General features: G+C 41.6%; 1 protein-coding gene across 1 annotated transcript in view; it reads right to left on the bottom strand.

Moving 5' to 3' along the window:
• LOC132894622 (AT-rich interactive domain-containing protein 1B-like) overlaps positions 1–13,546 on the bottom strand; it is a 657,256-nt gene that overhangs the window by 208,683 nt on the left and 435,027 nt on the right. The window lies entirely within an intron of this gene.

Here is a 13,546-nt window from a genome sequence, read left to right as displayed (position 1 = left end):
ACATCAATCGGAACTGAATTTGCATGATAAATGAGAGAGGAGATACAATTCTAGTCAGAAGAAAACTCTTTAAGTTGACCTTATTCAACTTAACAACTTAACTTATTCAAAGACATGCCACTGTAATTGGCGCAAGCTGTAGTGGTTTCCAAGCCATAATGTATGTACATTTATAGATCTTGCTATGGCAAAAAGCTAATAAATAAAAAAATTAAAAAATATATATTACTAATTGGCGGCACGGTGGTGTAGTGGTTAGCGCTGTCGCCTCACAGCAAGAAGGTCCGGGTTCGAGCCCCGTGGCCGGCGAGGGCCTTTCTGTGTGGAGTTTGCATGTTCTCCCCGTGTCCGCGTGGGTTTCCTCCGGGTGCTCCGGTTTCCCCCACAGTCCAAAGACATGCAGGTTAGGTTAACTGGTGACTCTAAATTGACCGTAGGTGTGAATGTGAGTGTGAATGGTTGTCTGTGTCTATGTGTCAGCCCTGTGATGACCTGGCGACTTGTCCAGGGTGTACCCCGCCTTTCACCCGTAGTCAGCTGGGATAGGCTCCAGCTTGCCTGCGACCCTGTAGAACAGGATGAAGCGGCTACAGATAATGAGATGAGATGAGATGTTAGGAAAAAATTGACAATACAACGACCGAGTTTTGTGCAGAAGGTCGAGTTCTTTCAAATAAAACAATCAGAACCGAAATCCATCGAGAACTGAAGGAGGGAGGAGATACGATTTAACTGAAAATAAACACAGTTATAAACAAATTGTTTACAACAGGAAAATCAGCAGACAGATGACCAAGTTTTGTTCCTCAAGGGAAGCTCGACCCAAAAAATCGATCAGAACTGAAATTGGATGAGAACTGCGAGAAGACATACGATTTAAATGAGAAGTCCCAAAATTTGTTAAGTTGACCTAATTAGCAGTTCATTAGCAAATAATTTGACAAAACAACGACCAAGTTTTGTGCAGAACGTCGAGTTCTTTTAAATAAAACAATCAGAACTGAAATCCATTGAGAACTGACAGAGGGAGGAGATACGATTTAACCGAAAATAAATAAAGTTGTAAACAAATTGTTTACAACCGGAAAATCAACAAACAGACGACCCGGTTTTGTTCCCCAAGAGAAGATCGACCCAAAACATCGATCAGAACTGAAATCGGAAGAGAAATCAGAGGAGATACAATTCTAGTGAGGGGCCTGGAAAATTTGTTAATTTGGCCTAATTAGTAACTCGTTAGCAAAAAATTTGACAAAACAATGACCAAGTTTTGTGTGGAGTGATGAGTTCTTTCAAACAAAACAATCGGAACAGAAATCCGTGAAGAACTGACGGAGGAGATACGATTTAACTGAATTGTGGACGATGGACGGATGACGGACGCCACGCCATGGTATTGTCTGGCTTTTTTTCGTGGTATATCAGATATATCCCATTCAGCTAGCATGATACTGAACGAGTCGAAGCTGAGTAGCTGAATGGAATATATCTGATATACCATGAAAAATAGCCAACCAATATTATTATTATTATTATTATGAAACATACACATTCCTTTCGGGTGTTCAACACGTCTTTCTTTTTCAAAATTCTCTCAAACTCTTTGGTATTTAACAGAGTAAACCTGGCAGCCATGTTTGTTGACAAATTTTCCCAGTCGCTCACTTGCTAGCGTGGAAGTTTTATGTCTCTGACATGTGACGTCATGCCGTCTTGACAACCATGCAACATCGTAAACCATATTCAACGCTTATTCTCTATTGGGTAGAGTGATGTAATACAAATAGGCTAAGCAATATGCTAGCAATATTGCATGCTATCAAACCAAATGAATGAAACCCGCTAGAAGGGAAGAGAACACGTTTTTATTCCATCGAAAAAGTGGCCTGTATGTATCATAATAAATAATATTGTGTTGGTAGAATTCAGTTTTTTACACACAGTTATGTGCAGCTTTAACATGAACGCATCCTGTGAATTTGTTCACAACATTCAACACGATATGTATCAACTGATCCGCTCGACACAAACTCAGTGTATAATACATGAGCTATTTGATTTAGCTGAATAGCAGCCAGGTCATAGTCTGATAATGACATCAACTTGCCATTTCATTTTCATTTGGTTGTATACTGTTGTACAGAAAGTATCATATTTTATCTCATCTCATCTCATTATCTCTAGCCGCTTTATCCTGTTCTACAGGGTCGCAGGCAAGCTGAAGCCTATCCCAGCTGACTACGGGTGAAAGGCGGGGTACACCCTGGACAAGTCGCCAGGTCATCACAGGGCTGACACATAGGCACAGACAACCATTCACACTCACATTCACACCTACGCTCAATTTAGAGTCACCAGTTAACCTAACCTGCATGTCTTTGGACTGTGGGGGAAACCGGAGCACCCGGAGGAAACCCACGCGGACACGGGGAGAACATGCAAACTCCACACAGAAAGGCCCTCGCCGGCCACGGGGCTTGAACCCGGACCTTCTTGCTGTGAGGCGACAGCGCTAACCACTACACCACCGTGCCGCCCATCATATTTTATATTATAATATAAAATATTCACTATGTGAATCCCCTTCTCAAAAAGAAGTAGACTTCAAGTTCGTTTTATTAAGTATACTTAAGTAAAATTAAAGTATATTTCCTTAAGTATACTTTTGTGTACCAAGTATCCTGATATCAATGTACTTAAAGTATACTTGTAAGTAAACTAATTTAATACTTCCTGGGACTAAATTGGCCCACTTTTAGTTTATAAAAAGTCTACTTTAAGTCTAAGAGAAGTAAAGTTTGAGTATACAACTAGTATTTTTTATTTTGTACTGCAGGTATACCACAAGTAAACTTATATACTAATAGTTTACTAGTTCTATACTTGTAGTCCACTCTTTACTTTACAAAAGCACACACTTCATACAGTAGTATACTGGAAATATACAATGAGTTTACTTGTTTTATACTTCTAGTTCACGTTTTAGTTTACGAAAGTATACTTTGCAGTATACTGGAAATATACTATTGGTTTACTCATTACACACTTCTAGTCCACTTTTTAGTTTATAAAAGTATACTTTATTGCATATTGGAAATATAGTATTAGTTACTGGTTATATGGGTCCGTCTCAGAAACTGGTCTCTCATTTGGGACATTATGGTCAAAAAATAAATTTTCTAATTTTACTTTTTTTTTTTTTGCATTTACCTAACACTCAATGTTTCTTTTGTCATGTTTAATAAGAATAAAGATAGCATCTTGCTTTATCTGGCCTCCACTGTGGAAATTTTTTTTAATTATAATTTAAATGCTTTTGTAAAATTGATTTCCATATAAAATAACTCCATCATGAAGAATTAAAGCCCCTCCTTCACAGATGAGTGAAAATATTGAATAAATTTCCTCTTTTTGATTGCTTGGGTTAAAAATGCCAAGTTATGATGACTGAATTGATTATTCACTTAAATATGAATAATATGATACATTTTCCATGTCCCAACAGCTAGCCGCTGTGTTCGGGGATCAGGTCGTCGAGGCCCCTGCCTTCGACTACCGCCTAATCCGAGGCCATGGTTCTCGACCGGAAAAGGGTGGCTTGCCCTCTCCAGGTTGGTGGAGAAGTCCTGCCTCAAGTGGAGGAGTTTAAGTATCTCGGGATCTTGTTCACGAGTGAGGGAAGGATGGAGCGTGAGATCGACAGGCGGATCGGTGCGGCCTCTGCAGTGATGCAGTCACTTTACTGGTCCGTCGTGGTGAAGAAGGAGCTGAGCCAAAAGGCAAAGCTCTCGATTTACCGCTCGATCTATGTTCCGAGACTCACCGATGGTCAGGGGTTCTTGGTAATGACCGAAAGAACAAGATCGTGGATACAAGCGGCCGAAATGAGTTTCCTTCACAGGGTGGCTGGGCGCTCCTTTAGAGATAGGGTGAGAAGCACAGTCACTCGGGAGGAGCTCGGAGTAGAGCCGCTGCTCCTCCACATCGAGAGAAATCAGCTGAGGTGGCTCGGGCATTTTTTTCGGATGCCTCCTGGACGCCTCCCTGGGGAGGTGTTCCAGGCATGTCCCCCCAGGAGGAGGCCCCGGGGAAGACCCAGGACACGCTGGAGGGACTATGTCTCTCGGCTGGCCTGGGAACGCCTCGGTGTTCTTCCTGAGGAGCTGGCCGAGGTGTCTGGGGAGAGGGAAGTTTGGGCTTCCATGCTCAGACTGCTGCCTCTGCAACCCGGCCCTGGATAAGCGGATGAAGACGAAACAAAACGAAAATGATACATTTTGGGTATTTGATATGGCGAAATAGGACACAATGGAAAAATCAAGAGCACACCGGAAAGATGAGAATAACGGCGGTGGTAAAAGAACAGCGACTGTACCGGCTGAAGGTCGCGCAGGTCTCTGCTGTGGCGCGCGAGCAACGGGACATCACTACTGCACCGGACGAAGCAGGGGCGGGGCAAAATGACTGGCCGTAGAGTCTATCAAAAGTTCGATCTAAATTGACCATGGTTGCAAAATATTGGCCAAAAATACACAAACACGACAAAATATGAAAGTAAGATGAAAAAGAAACATTCCATTGCCTTATACTGCAAGACTAAAACAAAATAAAACTGTCAAAACTCACCTTTTCAGTGATAACGTCCGAACAGATCACCCGCGTAACAGAAAGACCGCAAATGGAAGCACGATCAACTTCTAACTGTTGGAGTGGAAAATTCCATTCTACACATGCAAATTGTTAATGTGTGTCCTTCCCCGCACACAAATAACACGCTACGGTAAAAAATAGACCACAACTCATTTTATAGCTCAGAAATTCATACAAGACCAGCTACCATTGTAACATATTCTGTAAGAAACATATTCTATACCTGACTTTCAGCTTTCGTTTTAAAAAACAAAATCACAGATTTATAACTAAATTTTTATATGGCGTAGTGATTTTAAGTTACTACTTTTGGTGAGGTCGTGACCTTGACCCTGAGGCTTTCCGTTTAGATCAAAACACACGATCGTATTGGGTTTGGGTTTGCGGAAAATGGAGTTACAACAGTGATCAAATATTTTGCATGATGTTTCATTACGGTTATGCTTATTCTGTGAGCGCACCAATCCTTAGGCGTATAAAGTTACAGCTTAAAATACAATTAGTGATAACTGTAGACTTTTCAGTGGACGACAACCTTTTTAAGGGAATGCGATGTCGTCAACCGTTTATCATGTCCCAGATCAAGCCGCCATTTTTCCACAAATTTGCAGAATTTTTGCCAAATTCTGAATATTCGCATCAAAGATTTAGTTTTATCTGTATTATTTCTTTCATCATTTTATTTCAAATTAAAACCAACATCGCTATTCAAAACCCTATAGTTTATTGACTGTGAGTATATTTAGTGGGCTACCCCCACAGTACCCAGTTTCTGAGACAGACCCATATACATCTAGTCCACTTTTTAGTTTTGAAGTATACTGCAATTACCCTTCTTGTATACTATTAGTTTTTTAGCACTAACCCTTACCTCACACACACTACCAGTAGACAATTTAAGTGTTTTGTACCTTAAGTTACAATGAAGTTATAAAGGTAAGAATTCACAAAATAACAACAGATACTCAGGATTAAGAACATATTCATTTTCTTTAAAAATCTAAATTTAAAGCAACATTGCATTAAATGCCAAAGTATAAAAACATAGCAATGACAACTGAAATTGACATCCATGCTCTAAAGAAAAAGAAAAAAATATAATTATCCCACTCAGGAAAGAAAAAAAAAACACCTTTGATGAAATTTGACTTGTTTTTTGATGAAATTGTTAAAAATTCAGATGTATTTTGGTGATGGCGTATATAATGACAGCCAGTATGGTTCAAGCCTGTCACAATGTTCTCACCTTTGTTTTCAAATTTGTTGGTGAATAAAATAAAAGACATGTTTATCTGTGTAGGTTAATAACACTATGTCAAAGTCCCTTCCCATGCCATGTGGCACATAGGGCGGTGCCGATCTCCGTAGCCCTCGGCCTATTACATAGCTAGGGTTACAGTGGGGGGGGGCTGGTCCTCTGGTAACCACGAGAGTTTGACTCCCCACTCACATCTATATTGCAGCGTGCCTTGCCAGACGGCAGTAGGTACCATTTTTATAACGGTCGTTGGTATGACCCGACCATGAATAGAACTCCCGATCAAGAGGTGGACACACTAACCACTAGACCAACTTGTGGTAATAACACTATGTACATAAAAGATAAGTTTAAGTTCCAACACTGTTTACTCTTAAGCTCTTCCACCCCAGAGCCGACCACAAACTTATGGTACATGTCGGTTTAAAAGATGGGATTTAAAACCTGCTGCCGTTTATCACAAAGAAACCAATATGTGTGAAAAAGAAGTATTTTACAGGCTACTATCAAAAGGATAAACACAACTACAGGGCAAGTACACTTAAACACGAGGCACAAATATTTTAATACTTTATTTGTTAAGTATATCTTGATCTAAAGTTTAAGCTTAAAGGGGAACAGAGGGCAATATATAGAGTAAATATAACAATAAAACGGGCGGCATGGTGGTGTAGTGGTTAGCGCTGTCGCCTCACAGCAAGAAGGTCCTGGGTTCGAGCCCTGGAGCCGGCGAGGGCCTTTCTGTGTGGAGTTTGCATGTTCTCCCCGTGTCCGCGTGGGTTTCCTCCGGGTGCTCCGGTTTCCCCCACAGTCCAAAAACATGCAGGTTAGGTTAACTGGCGACTCTAAATTGACCGTAGGTGTGAATGTGAGTGTGAATGGTTGTCTGTGTCTATGCGTCAGCCCTGTGATGACCTGGCGACTTGTCCAGGGTGAACCCCGCCTTTCGCCCGTAGTCAGCTGGGATAGGCTCCAGCTTGCCTGCGACCCTGTAGAACAGGATAAAGCGGCTAGAGATAATGAGATGAGATGAGATAACAATAAAACACACATTAACGAACCTTATTCAAGACTTACAAAAGTTTTTTGTTTTGAGGTTGGAAAGTTATAGTGTTTTGAAAGTAGCTCAAGCAAACTATTTCCGCAGTTTGAACAGCCCGCCATGATATTAATTTTATCCAATCGGAATGCACGTTCATTTTCTCTGCGTAACACTCATGACGTATGTACGTGCCCAGTTGTGTTGGCTCATTGAGGTTGGGAATAGCACGTGTGAAATACCTGTTTCTGCCTCTTGCGACGATTTCGCAAGTCCACGGGTGGCGCCTATCTCATTGCAGCAAATAAATTCTGCTGGACTCGTGAGCAGCTCCACGTTACATTTTCCACACGAGCACCACGCCGTGTCACCTGCACGCAGACGCTCTGCCCCACGCTCGCCATGCCCATGGTCAGCATCAGTCTCATTCTCGCCGTCATCCGAGCTTTCTTCTCTTCTTTCATCACCGGAGTCGAGAGTACCTCTCCTAGGTTCAAACTGGTACCCTTCTAAGCCATAGCCTGCTTGCAGTGTGTCTTGCGGGATCTCTTCGTATGAATCGACAGAGCTGTCGCTTTCACTTGATGCGCCCGACGCCATGATTACACGCTTATCTCCTCTATTTCGGAGAGTTCCGCTAGTGCAGTGGGTAGGGCTGACGTCACGGTCTTTTAAAAATGGCGACTCTTGTGCGGTTAAGCGTATAAAGTATTATATTTACAATTACCAAGATATTTCGTTGTTTTCTAGTATATAAATTTGATAGAATACTTAAGAATACGTTACTTTGTCACATCAGCAACTGTATATATTATATTTGGTACCCCTTTAAGCCCTGTCCACACGGCAACAGATTCAGGTGAATCCGCTAAAATTTTTTTATTGTTTCGGCCTGGCGTCCACACGGCACTGGCGTTTTGGGTGCCCCAAAACGATATTTTTTTGAGAACGGTTTCCAGAGTGGAAAAATCTGGCAACGGCGCCGTTGCGAAGTCGTGTGGATGAGTAGAACGGATTTGTTTACGATGACGTGACAACCACATGACGAGAACAAGCAGCACTCTCGCGCGCATCATTCGTAACAACAACAGCAACAATGGCGGACCCCAGAGTAGTAGTAGTTTCAGTGCTGCAGTCGCTGCTAAGTTTATTCGCATTATTGAAGCAAAATGTACAGCCATCTTCTTGTTGTTGTTGTTGTGTGTTTGTTCCTGTGAGTGCTTCACGCCAAGTAGAAGAAGGGGTTTATGCGCATGCGTCCTACTTCTTCTATTGTTCTGGTGTCTCCGAAGGGACCGTCTTACAGCGCACGTAGAGGTGTGGCATGTGTATTGCATCGTTTTCAGCAAGCGTTGCGTTGCCATATGTACCTGATATTTTACTGATCCGTTGCCCATGTGGACGCGATTTTTTTTTACCCGCTAAAAAAAAAAAATCTCGTTGCCGTTGTCGTGTGGATGTAGCCTTAATATACTTAGACTTTTCTATATACTTTTCAGTATAAGCCAAGTATACTTATGTATATCTTTATTAAGTATATCTCTGATAAGTAAATAAAAAGTCAACTGAAAGCATACGCTCTTATTTTTAGTTTAAAAGAAGTAGACTAGAAGCACACTTGAATAAACTTCTTTTTTGTAAGGGTAGCTAAAAATAAACTAAATAAATCCACAGCTCAGTGATCACTGAATGCCTCTGAACATCCTGTCCGTTTCTCAGAGACGATGTAAACGACACTGTGAACGCCAGCCCTTGAGAAGCTCATCGCTGCTTACTTACTACTCACAGTAGTGCTTTGTGGAGAAGATTGAAGACCCTGTTTACAAACCCCTGGAAAATCAGTGGAACGATAGTAAATCAGGTGAGGGATTTCACTGGGGAATTTTAACCAATGGAGTTAATCAAGTAGTGTTACTTTAACGCTAGCTCTCCCTATCTTCAGCTTGAATAATGTTAGCACGCTAATTGTTTTTAACAACTATATTCGATGTACTCTTGAAGCGAGTAAAGCCTGCTTTATGTTGTAGTTACAGTTGGAGTGAATTGGTTTTGGTTGGCAAGTGTGTGTTTCGTGCATGGTGTCACTGGATAATGTGAATAGTGACTTTGCCTGGAGTGTGTGATAAGCATCATGGGACTTGTACAACGACCAAATAATCATTTCGACAGACAGAGTGTGATAGCTACGTAGCAAAATTCTCGAGGTAAGTTGTACCTGAAATTGTTTTGTTAATGTATGCAAAAATGACAGCTTACTCGAGATTAACTTTAGACATTGACAAGAATTTGCTAACTTTTATGTCAAAATGGTACAGGCAACGAATTTACATGGCACAAATACAATGGGTATATATATATATATTTTTTCAAGTATTGTTGCTCAGCTTGCAAGATGGAAATTTAACTCATGAAGTATTTTATGTAGTTCTGTACCATTTTTATTTGCATTTAGTTTGTACTTGGTATTATTAAAGAGAACTATATATTTTACTAATTATTCACCATCATGAGGTTGGTATATATATATATATATATATATATATATATATATATATATATATATATATATATACACACACACACACACGGTGCTTGAAAGTTTGTGAACCCTTTAGAATTGTCTATATTTCTGCATAAATATGACCTAAAACATTATCAGATTTTCACACAAGTCCTAAAAGTAGATAAAGAGAACCCAGTTAAACTAATGAGACAAAAATATTATACTTGGTCATTTATTTATTGAGGAAAATGATCCAATATTACATATCTGTGAGTGGCAAAAGTATGTGAACCTTTGTTTTCAGTATCTGGTGTGACCCCCTTGTGCAGCAATAACTGCAACTAAACGTTTGCGGTAACTGTTGATCAGTCCTGCACACCGGCTTGGAGGAATTTTAGCCCGTTCCTCCGTACAGAACAGCTTCAACTCTGGGATGTTGGTGGGTTTCCTCGTATGAACTGCTCGCTTCAGTTTCTTCCACAACATTTCGATTGGATTAAGGTCAGGACTTTGACTTGGCCATTCCAAAACATAAACTTTATTCTTCTTTAACCATTCTTTGGTAGAACGACTTGTGTGCTGAGGGTTGTTGTCTTGCTGCATGACCCACCTTCTCTTGAGATTCAGTTCATGGACAGATGTCCTGACATTTTCCTTTAGAATTGGCTGGTATAATTCAGAATTCATTGTTCCATCAATGATGGCAAGCCGTCCTGGCCCAGATGCAGCAAAACAGGCCCAAACTATGATACTACCACCACCATGTTTCACAGATGGAATAAGGTTCTTATGCTGGAATGCAGTGTTTTCCTTTCTCCAAACATAACACTTCTCATTTAAACCAAAAAGTTCTATTTTGGTCTCATCCGTCCACAAAACGTTTTTCCAATAGCCTTCTGGCTTGTCCACGTGATCTTTAGCAAACTGCAGATGAGCAGCAATGTTCTTTTTGGAGAGCAGTGGCTTTCTCCTTGCAGCCCTGCCATGCACACCATTGTTATTCAGTGTTCTCCTGATGGTGGACTCATGAACATTAACATTAGCCAATGTAAGAGAGGCCTTCAGTTGCTTAGAAGTTACCCTGGGGTCCTTTGTGACCTCGTCGACTATTACACACCTTGCTCTTGGAGTGATCTTTGTTGGTCGACCTCTCCTGGGGAGGGTAACAATGGTCTTGAATTTCCTCCATTTGTACACAATCTGTCTGACTGTGGATTGGTGGAGTCCAAACTCTTTAGAGATGGTTTTGTAACCTTTTCCAACCTGAGGAGCATCAACAATGCTTTTTCTGAGGTCCTCAGGAATCTCCTTTGTTCGTGCCATGATACACTTCCACAAACATGTGTTGTGAAGATCAGACTTTGATAGATCCCTGTTCTTTAAATAAAACAGGGTGCCCACTCACACCTGATTGTCATTCCATTGATTGAAAACACCTGACTCTAATTTCACCTTCAAATTAACTGCTAATCCTAGAGGTTCACATACTTTTGCCACTCACAGATATGTAATATTGGATCATTTTCCTCAATAAATAAATGACCAAGTATAATATTTTTGTCTCATTTCTTTAACTGGGTTCTCTTTATCTACTTTTAGGACTTGTGTGAAAATCTGATGATGTTTTAGGTCATATTTATGCAGAAATATAGAAAATTCTAAAGGGTTCACAAACTTTCAAGCACCACTGTACCTCAATATGCTTCCGCAGGTCGGACGGCGAGTTTTTGGAGGCTGTGATGTGGTTCGTTTTCGGCAAACAAAGCAAACATTTAAAATGAAATGAATCTTTAATCCTTTTAGAAAACTGAAACATGGGTTCATGGGCCATGAGTGCGTGCATTCTCCAGAAGAACCGCCTCCTTCCATTCTGCCATCAACTGATCGTGTTCATATAACGCTGCTGAGAAATAATTGAACTTGATTTTATCCAGTCTTTGAATGTGATGTGACCCTAGTGATTACTGATCGGCTGTCTCAGTGTCACCTGGGAAAAAAAACCAATCACGTTTTCGAAAAGAAAAGAAAAACCATCCACTTTCAAAGCTGCTTCATAGTAACGAGTAACGAGGACCTTGATAGAAATGTAGTGGAGTGAAAAGTACGATATTTGTCTTTCGAAATGTAGTGAAGTTAAAGTCATAAGTTTCCAGCAAAAATAATACTCAAGTAAAGTACTCAAAAGGTGTACTTAAGTACAGTACTCAAGTAAATGTACTTCGTTACTGTCCACTTCTCAAACTCAACCACTAATGTGTAACCACGTTTTTGTCAGTGTTAAAATATTCTTTCTAAGAGTGCACTTCATTTGGTCTGTGAGGGTTAAGTAAAGACAAAGCCACCTCTGGTGGTTCAACGGGCAGGAAGACGGACCCAGCAAAGTGTTTGTGGAGCACAATCAGGGCACAGTGCAACGCGTGGAACACTGTTGGCCATCCACTGCATCCCGACCTAGCTCCAACCATCTTGATTCTGTCTTGCCCCTGGACCCAGTTAGGTCAGGACGAGAGAGTGAGGCTGATGGCTAAGCAACTCTCCCTCACTCTAGTCCAAATCACACGCAAGTAATGACTTCAAATTCAAATTCAAGTCCTGCCCAGGGCATAGGGTCACTCTCTGCTGGAATGAAGCAGCAGCAGCAGCAGCAGCGTTCGGCAGCCCCCTGGGTGTCTGAGCAGCCCTGTTTAGGATTCATTCTGCTCACCTCCATGGTGGAAGGGGCTAGAAAAGGTGCCCCAAACATAGCCTGCTTTACCTCACCTCTTACCTTTTAAAGGCTTTGACTTGGCAAGGGTGTGTGAGTGCTCCAATACTGCAGGTGGCACTATTCAAATTTCACGACAATTTCCATAACTATATAAAGAAGACTGCCTGCTGCAACGTGCTGACAACAGGAACTATGGTGAGAATAAGACACAGGTGATGTATCAGACTGTTAAATAAATTGAGTGTTGAGGATGGCGAGTTTGTGAAACTGATGAGATATTTGGATTGAACTGAACTGGCTTGGACATGCCTCCTTTTTAAGGACCAATGACAGGCTTGGTCTAGTAGTCTGATACTCTACGGAGTTCGCCCAGCTGCCATGGGCATGACACGGTGAGCAAAGCCTCCACATGACGTCCATGTTCTCCATCATTAAATCATATCACTCATCTCATTTCATTGTCTCTAGCCGCTTTATCCTGTTCTACAGGGTCGCAGGCAAGCTGGAGCCTATCCCAGCTGACTACGGGCGAAAGGCGGGGTACACCCTGGACAAGTCGCCAGGTCATCACAGGGCTGACACATAGACACAGACAACCATTCACACTCACATTCACACCTACGGTCAATTTAGAGTCACCAGTTAACCTAACCTGCATGTCTTTGGACTGTGGGGGAAACCGGAGCACCCGGAGGAAACCCACGCCGACACGGGGAGAACATGCAAACTCCACACAGAAAGGCCCTCGCCGGCCACGGGGCTCGAACCCGGACCTTCTTGCTGTGAGGCGACAGCGCTAACCACTACACCACCGTGCCGCCCGCAATGTGTAACGTAGAGTTTTATTTCACATAAAAGAAGTCGGAAACCAGTAGAAATCAACGCCAGTGGCACTAACAGTGATGTTTCTACTGCTACGTGAACACCGAATACCCTTAAAGCGAGACGGCCTTTTGATTTCAATTTCATAAAATTTCACTGAAATGTAGTTCCGTCTGAAATTTGGTCATTGTGATATATGTTTATTTCTGCAATGTCTCACAAAATATCAGGCCATTCTGTGGCTGGGAAGTTATTTAATTTGAGGGGATTCAAGCAAATAATGTGCATGAAATCGCCAATTCGCGCAGTCAAGCTGACAGAGGAAGTCCGTATGTGTGCGCATACGCAGGTTTAGCTTTGACCGTGCACTGACAGTTCCATCATTCTGTCGCTAAACAAACAGCTGATCACACCGAGGTGCTCGCTGAGCGCCGATATTTATTTATTAGTTTGGTCCTGCGTTTCCTTTCCTTAACATATAACATAACGTCTTTTCTTCTTCTCGCTTTCCGTTACTGTAGTGGGTCTTTCACGTTATATTCACACACTCACGTCCTCCATTTTTCT

Source organism: Neoarius graeffei, chromosome 11 (genome assembly GCF_027579695.1).
Source record: "Neoarius graeffei isolate fNeoGra1 chromosome 11, fNeoGra1.pri, whole genome shotgun sequence".
NCBI lineage: Eukaryota > Metazoa > Chordata > Actinopteri > Siluriformes > Ariidae > Neoarius > Neoarius graeffei.
Note: the sequence above shows the minus strand (reverse complement) of the source record. Positions and strands in the feature narration are given on the sequence as shown.